The sequence below is a fragment of the Rhipicephalus sanguineus genome, chromosome 1 (genome assembly GCF_013339695.2).
Source record: "Rhipicephalus sanguineus isolate Rsan-2018 chromosome 1, BIME_Rsan_1.4, whole genome shotgun sequence".
Lineage (NCBI taxonomy): Eukaryota > Metazoa > Arthropoda > Arachnida > Ixodida > Ixodidae > Rhipicephalus > Rhipicephalus sanguineus.
In genome coordinates, this window is record NC_051176.1 from 235,306,417 (window position 1) to 235,315,153 (window position 8,737).

The window sequence follows — 8,737 nt, forward strand, 5'->3', positions numbered from 1 at the left end:
AGCGAATAAGGTATGCGTGAAGAGGCATACATTAGCAGGAACGAGGATTTCAAAGATAATTTTGCTGACTCAAATATGGTTATTGACTTTTAGAGTTTTATAATTAATGACTTTAGATAACATATTGTAATTGCGAAATAGAGAGGAGTAGCAAAGTTAAGCCAACTTAGAAGAAATCCTCAAAGTAGAACCACCTTAGAGAGATTCGTCCTGAAAATCCGCCAAGAAATGCCTCAGCGCCCACAGCCATTCGAAGCATGCTTTGAAGCAATTTTTAAATAAAGCACCTGTATATTCCGTACTGGTAACATCTCTCGAAGCCGGTGCTCGTTAGAGGATTTTCGCTAAGTAGACATGACTTTGCACTTCTAGCGCTTTACAATCGCAATTGAAACTTGTACAATATATCTATAAGGTTAGAAACTTAAAAAGTAATTAGGGTATTTTGCTTATATAGTAAATATAATTGAATTTATTCTGCTGCTAATGTTTGGTGCTCTTATATGTACAGCTAGAGCCCACTGTCAAAACCTGATATTTTGATTTCAGCAGAAAAGCTCTGGTATTCTTTTCGATGGTTCTGAGGGGAAAAAGTGTGTTTTACGTTTCAGCTATCAGCATGTGAAGATCCCCCTCCTCGTGTGCGGAATTAGCTCAGTTTCGAAACTAGCGCGAGCTTTCTTACCTTTCTTACTATATAGTATAAAATGCGCAAAATGTACAGTTGCTCGCTGCTGTATGCATATTAACGTTATTGACGCAAGTATCGAAAAACAGACAAACCAACACTGCTTAATCGCAACAGAACCAAACCGAGAAATTCGTACTAACGTAGCAATATGGGCAAGTTGGTGTTTGTTCATGGCTCATAATAATGTGCACTGAAAACGAAGGGAGGCGTAGCGATTGTGTTTTGCCTGCATACGTGCACCATTTTCAGTTAGGTTTTATTACTATAGCCGTGGGCGCTGAAAGTAATCTGAAACCCCCAAAATTTGTGTCCCAAGGCTCATACAAGTGCGCATTCTTGAGGTAACAATCGCTTCTTGTCAGTTGGGATCGCTCTTCGATATATTTAAAAAGAAACATCTATATATTTTCAAACTTCACACATCGGCTACATTCTGCTCGTGAGTGAATTCCACGTCTCCATTACTAGCAAACATCTAAAAAATTGCGGATAATAAAAGAACTGCGAAGAAACAAAGCGCTTTCGTATAACGTTGGCAACGCTAGAACACTCCGCCGCAGCCGGTTATGTATACACATAACACTCTTTCCCTGGCTCACTGGCTGCTCGAAATTATTCATCCGTTGAGACAGAGAAAAAAGGAACTGGGCAGCGAAATCACGGTGTTCCGTCTTGCTCGCGCTGAGTGCGACCACTGCGGAAGGCAAACCGAAACTATAGGCTTGTCAACCGGACGTAGAAAGAAAGAAAGAAAGAAAGAAAGAAAGAAAGAAAGAAAGAAAGAAAGAAAGAAAGAAAGAAATAAAGAAAGAAGAAAGAAAGAAGAAAGAAAGAAAGAAAGAAAGAAGAAAAGAAAGAAAGAAAGAAAGAAAGAAAGAAAGAAAGAAAGAAAGAAAGAAAGAAAGAAGGAAAGAAAGAAAGAAAGAAAGAAAGAAAGAAAGAATCTCCGAGCGCGATAGAAAGACGCTCTGATGTGGCCACAATGCGTGTAGAAGTAATGCAGAGCCATAGTAGTTCACAACTCGCGTTGCAGGGTTGACGTAGCTGCTTATAGCGTTTCGTTCGTTATTTTATTGTCAGAGTTTTTGTCAAAAGTGAGCAGCGTGCGATTCAACCCAGCGCTCAGCGAAGTTTTTTTTTTCTTTTCGAACCTCGAATTGCACTTTCGTAACAGCTGTCGAATTCGCAAATATTGTAAGGTCTTTTGCCATTACCGGTCACCTAGATTCGCTAATACCAGCTGCTAATACTTATGATTAGTTGACATCTTTTACGAAGAATTGTAATGTAAGACATCTTTTATGATACGTGCCCGGCAATCTTCGATTCCAAGGCTTTATTTATCACGCATCGGTGGTGTTCGGCACGGAGTAGTGATACCATTTTGCTCCTTAATTTTTGTCATAATATTGACGGTAATTGTACCGGATTGAAGTCTAAAATAGTATGTTCGTATCTAATAGTGATCAATTTCGCGTGCAGTAAACGTATTGAAAGAACACGAGGAACACGATCTGAAAAACTAGGAGATGAATTCACAATGCCTAATTTATGAATTCACAAAGCTCGTAAGTGGTATTTGCCAATGGTAAGCTGCCTTTGCACATCCATTATTACGATCGGCTAACGTCTGTTCTTTCGTAGAGTTCCATAACGTAAGAAAACTTTCGTGAATATACGGACCTAAATCATCAAATTTGCAGCGCATACCATGTAAGATAATTAAGTTCTAAGTGCAAAACCAAGGCTGATTCAGACTTCAGTGCACTATACAGATGTTTATTCTTTTCAATTGCGCCTGCCAATACGTGTTTATCCAGAATTATCGTTTTAGGGAGGTGTTACAAAATCGCACGTGAGAGGGGTAAGGACCGCTACCTACAAATTTAAGAATGCTGTCTAAGAGGTAATGAAAAAAAAAATTACAGATTCGTCATCCCCGCAGAAAGATTTTGTATAGCTTGCGGCTTAATCTCACGTTCCGGGGATATCAGAATACGTGCGATCTATTCAGAGAGAGAGAGAGATAAAAAAAGTTTAAAATGTATAGCTCCAAAAAGGTTCGTTCAATCTGTCTCTATAGCGACGGGAGTTCGCTGCTGACCTAGCAGACTGTACTTTCAGTCCTCACTGCGAAGCGCCTCATTCAATCAATATTTTTAACACGAAAGTGTTTTATGCCGGAGTACACCACGGCTCCACTGACGTATTTCCGTCACGGATATGACGTTGTAAAATATACACCAACAGATGGTAAAGACAAAAAAAACTAGAAAAAGTTCCGTCGCCGGGAGTCGAACCTACGACCCCTCGCTCCGCGGTGCTAACCTACTAGGCCACAGACAACACGTTGTTCAACATACTAACGGCGTGATCTTTATATACACCATTTATTGGTGGCGGTACTCAGAGATCGGTGGCACTTTAACGTGTTTTCGTTATCACTAGCGAGATGGCGCGAGGAGCTCGAAGGGCGCGCTTTGAAGGTCGTCGCCTCGCGCGTTGTGATGCGCGTGCGCCCCCACAGAGCGTGGTCGCTCGTGCGCGCGCGCTTATCTCGTGATTGGGGGGGGGGGGGGGCGTACATGTTGTGCTCTCACCGCAAGTTTGCATTGAAGTTACAGAGAGCACAAAGGTCACTTCGCTCACTGCAGCGGCCGCTTTTGCGAAAGGATCGCGCTGCTCACACACACTGCTGTGACAGTTAGTTCGCGCTCATCCTGTGTATACTTGAGCGTTCGTTTCGTGCGTCTCCTTTTGTGTTTAAGCGGCGCGCTTTAACTGTCGAGCTATGACAGTTGTTAGTTCTCGCTCATGCTGTGTATGTTCTTTCCGTGCGTCCTTTCTTCTCGAGCAGCGCGTGGCGAGTTTCGAGCTACTTGCCGTTCTTCGCTTGACATTACAATTTGTTGCTATAGCATTCATTCCTTCGCCCTTGTGCCGAAACAATACACAACAAACGCTCGACTACGTCTGTGAAGACACGTTTCACTTTCCTGTTATACCGATTCCTATGACAGAGGGATCAACCATGTTTTTTTTACCTACTCCTCCGTCTAATGAACTGTCATTACTGCACTGGATTTCCCTCGTTGCTATTTGATTTCATGCGTGAAGATTTTTTTATTTTTTATACTTTGACATCGTCTAGGTTTTTCTGCGACCGCAGCTGAGAATTAGAACGCGCGATTGGTCTGCCCGTCCGCTTTGCCCATTTCATCACACTCCGATGTTCCTAACCACCATCCCCTTATCCCCAGTGCAGGGTAGCAAACCGGACGCTCACCTGGTTAACCTCCCTGCCTTTCCTCTTTTTGCTTTCTCTCTCTCTCTCTCTTCGATGTGCATAAATTAGTCGTGACACACGTATCGTTTAATTATTAATAAGACTGTTATATGGAGCATATAACTTCGACAACTATGAAGATAACGAAACGGAGTTGAAGTGCAACAATACACTTACAAAAAAAGATCTATTTAAGCTCTGGCTCTTTGCCGAGCGTGAACCAGTGGTGTTATACATAGCGCTCGAGCAGAAATGGTGATAATGTGTCGTGTCCAATAAGAACTTATAGTCGATCACACTTGTCGAGTAAAGAGCTTACGATTCGTCGTCTAAGTTCGCTGTTCAGCCTGCCTGTCTTGTTGTACTTACCGACTTTCCGACGGCGGTCAATGTCTCGCATCCATACCGTTGCGCGAGTATGAGGGTCGTTGTGCGAGTATCAATTTGTTGAACATGGGAACATCCTCATGATGTGTCGTACTCAAGAGAGTAACCGTGACTATTCGTGAAGCGGCTGGAACCACCACGGTCCTCGACACAAAAGGTCTGGCGTTGTCATCACCAGACTTTAACCCACTCGTCCTTTCAGCCTGTCCAGCAAGTTCTCCGTTGGAGTCGAGATGTACGGCCTTGCACTACTCGATCGTATCGCGCTCCCACAAAGCCCGATTTCATCACAAAACGCGTGACCGACCGGAGTCGGGGGTGTCTTCCATGACGGGAAGAGACGCCCCTGATATATTTTCTCGCATAACGTTTACTGTCCCACGGCTGTTCATTGCGCAGTGATAAGCATATTAGAGCACCTAAGTGTGAAAAGCAGGCTTATGTACGTACCGACATGTACAGACGGGTCCACTGTTAAAGGGAACACTTGCGTTTCGGGTATGTCCGAATTTCGCTCCCCGGCAAAAGCATTGGCTTAGATCTGCATAACACTACTGGTGGTTGACAGTTCCGAACCATTATGATAGACCAGTAACGTGCACGAACAATCTATGCGCATCCACTAGCCGTTAGGGTGCCAACAAAATGAAAGTTGCTAATTCGAGTGTTCCCTTTAACAGTGGACCGTACTGTACATAAGCGCCAGCTACTGGGGGTGGGGGCATTGGTTTTCGTGCTCCCTCCCCCCTGCCCGGAATATTTTTTAAGTGCTTGGCTTGGATCCGCGCCCATCGACATTGGACTGTTTGTTGGTGATCCTGTCTGGCAGCTATTTCACAGGGACCTGTTTATTCCCGCTTCTTTTTCATTTCAGACTTTTAACAATTTGAATCTTGGGCCAGTGGCGAGTCATACATTCAGTGGAAAGCGCCCTCAAACGGATTTATATGTGCGGAATATGTTGTCTGAATGAACAAGTGAAGTGCCTGCATCAGCTATGGCAGACTAAAAAAAAAGAAAAAAAAGTCTTGAATCGCGTAGCGACATCTCTTGTTTTTTAGACAACAAAATTGCTTCATACAAAGCATCCCCGACACAGTAAGTCAGTGAATGCTTTCGCACAGACTTGCTCACCAATAAGAAAAAGTGTAATTTCTTGGATGTCTGCAAATGGCTGTCCGTTCGACCTGCCTATAGAAGTGCCGAGAAAAAAAAAAAAAGATGGTACGCATTTTCGATTGGTCAGTAATGGGGTTTACTACCAGCTCTGTCACCGAAGAGCGACTCGAATATTCATCCAGAGAACAGCTTTTGGCGGAAAAATTCGTAACCCAAGTTTCTCGTAAGGTGCAGTGGTACCATATGGTGTTTGCTACCATCTGAGCATTATTTTTGGCCATCTTGAATACACTCGTATAATCAGAGACTCCTGTGCCAGCACTGCCCACTGTCCCCTGGCTGGTGCCTGTCCAAACAAACTAAACAAAGCATGACAATAAAATATACCAAGGAAGCCAAGTAGCAGCATCGCCAAACAGAACAAAAACAAAGGGACACTGCTTTCAAGCAAAAGCCTGTTGGGACGACAACGGTTAGGCCTCCGTATAATGCACCACTCCTGTGCGCTATGCATCGTGCGCAAAATAAGTATGCTCCAGGGGATAAAAGTAAATCTGGAGCCCCTCACTTGAGCGCTTCATAAAGAGATCGCGGTGCTGCACGTAAGATACCTTGAAATTTTAAAATTTTATTTGGAGTAGATAGAAATAGAGAGAAAGGCGGAAGAGCATGTCGGGCTCCCCGCCTCGGGAGAATCAAAACTCTACGCCTATGGACATGCATATGCATTTAGTACCGTCCCGATCTTCTTCCTATAAAGTTATACCTACTATTGATCCAATAAAAAAGCGATATAGTGATAGTTAAGTCCAAGTAAGGAGCCGTTACAAATGTAGTTTTCTGGAAGAGAAGGAGAGAGAGATAAAAAGGAGATTAATTTATTATTTATTTATTTATTTATTTATTTATTTATTTATTTATTTATTTATTTATTTATTTATTTATTTTATGCGGTTGCAGCCCTGTCATGAAAAGGATATTCCCCCAGAAGTTGAATGGGGTCGATTCCACGAAAGATCGAAAAAGGGTGTATATTTGATGTTTCCGATTTTCCTGATAATTTTGTATGTTGTGCACATATGATTGCACAGCACGAAATCGCAGTTCGTTTTCAAATAAAATTTTTTTTCAACACAGCAAAATTCGACAAGTGTCGCCGGTTGACGACGACCATTTTACGAAGAATGCGTTTTCGTAACTTCGGAACCGTGGTGGCAGCTACTCAAGCTATATATTACAAATATCTTTCTTTTTGGCGGAAGTAGAAGTAAAGAGGAAATAGCTTTTATCATTTCATGGAATTCTGAATAAATTATGTATTTTTAAAAATTCACGAAAAACGCTGCGTTTTTGAAAATCAGTCAAATTTGGGACGCTATGGCTACTTCTGTGAACGCCTTAGCTTGTTCATATTTGCAGTATGAATAGGCCTTTATGTGAATAATGAACCTCTGCATTTGTATTTCTCTAATATTTGTCAAAGTAGTAAATTTTCATGCTCGAAACACCAAAAAGAGAAAAGTGCTCCTCCATTCAAAAATCTATAATAAAAAAACCCAATCTCAATTTTGTTCAAAGTCCCCCAAAATGTTCTCAAAGGACTGCAGAATGATATTATGAAAAAACATGTTGCATAATTTTTATTACAACAAAAGCAGAAAATGTCAAACATTGTGTTTCCAGAGCGTGGTGGCTTTAACGGTGATAAAACTAATCAGTCTGCGTGTTGGTTATTCCCAGACTCCCGGATCGCTTCTCTAGCCTGATCACTCCCGTTGTGAGCCACACTCGGGGAAACGAGTGTCTCTATGGTCTGGCGCCTCACCACTAGTAATGGCAAAATCAACAACGGCGTTCGCCCTGTGATAAGAGTCGCTCCGCATCTTGCACTCAAAATGCACGAAAAACAGCTCCTGAGATAATAATGACTCACAAGTCGCGTTGGCCAGTCTACGGGCATGCGAGCGTAGCTGCATACTGGAAATGTTTCCCTAGATCAGTGATGCTACCGAGGACTTCTGATTTGGAGCAATTTTTAGAGCAGCAAAATTTCCGTTTTGGAGCACTTTGGAGCAGCAAAATTTTCATCTTGGAGCACTTTGGAGCAGATAATTTTGCATCTGGGAGCACTCTGGAGCAGCGAATTTTACATCCTGGAGTGCAGAAGCATATTGCAATAACATTCAAGAACCGGAATATTACTATGGGGCTCATATGAAGGCTAGAAATATTTCGATTCATTGCAAATCTCATGGAAAAAATCATCTCAGGAGAACTCCATACTTCACTCGCTATTGAAAAAACAAGGGCTCATGCAGTTGAGTGTTCTGAATTAACCTCTTCGGCGATTATTTTCGACACTAGCAAATAAACAGAATACCAGATCAACAAAATTGCACTTTATGAAGTAACACACTAAATACATCTACGTGGTTATCAGCAGACATTGTAGACAAACGCCGTGATGTACAGCAGTGCCTCAATGCCAAAGATCCACACTGTCCCTAATGCATTCCCCTAAGAAAACTCCAAGGCGAAAGCCAGGTTCTTTTTCTTCTCGATCGACGGGTTGACCCTCCCCCTCCTTCTCTGCAAGCTTTCTGCACCTCACCTGGTTTTGCGCTAGCTCCATGATCGGCGCACCGATCACGGAAGGAGTGTAAAGCGACGATGTCGTGATGGCGTCATCACGTAACATCACGATATATGACGCCATGATGACGTCACAAGTTTTGACGATCTATGACGTGATGATGACGCCATCACATGATTATTTTTTGCATCAATCGATTGACAACGCCGACGGTTTATTTTCGTGTTTGATAAAGCATCTGATGCTTTCGCATTAATATTGCGTAATGAACGTTAACAACCTGGCCTTACATACCAAACTGTCCTCCACCATGTCACCTCCTTGCCATGCGCGAAACAGCTTCGCTTATCATCCACTTCACAGAGTGAAATGGCTCCTCAACTTTTTTAAAATGTTTATTGTGATAACACTTATATGGACGCTCTCCGTGGATTTTTGCCGTCGCCATTGCCGTAATTTTCTGTATAAAGACCAAATTAATAACATCACCACGAGCATTCTAGCCGCGGGTAAAAGCTCGCGAGCGCTGGCGACGAACGCGGCTGAAGCGGAGATTAAGCTAGCCGGCCGTCTGTCTCCGTCGCACGGACAGCGCATGAGATAACATCTTCCCGCGTCCGGGCCTGCCGTCGATTGCTCATCAAACAGAGAGGAAACGCCC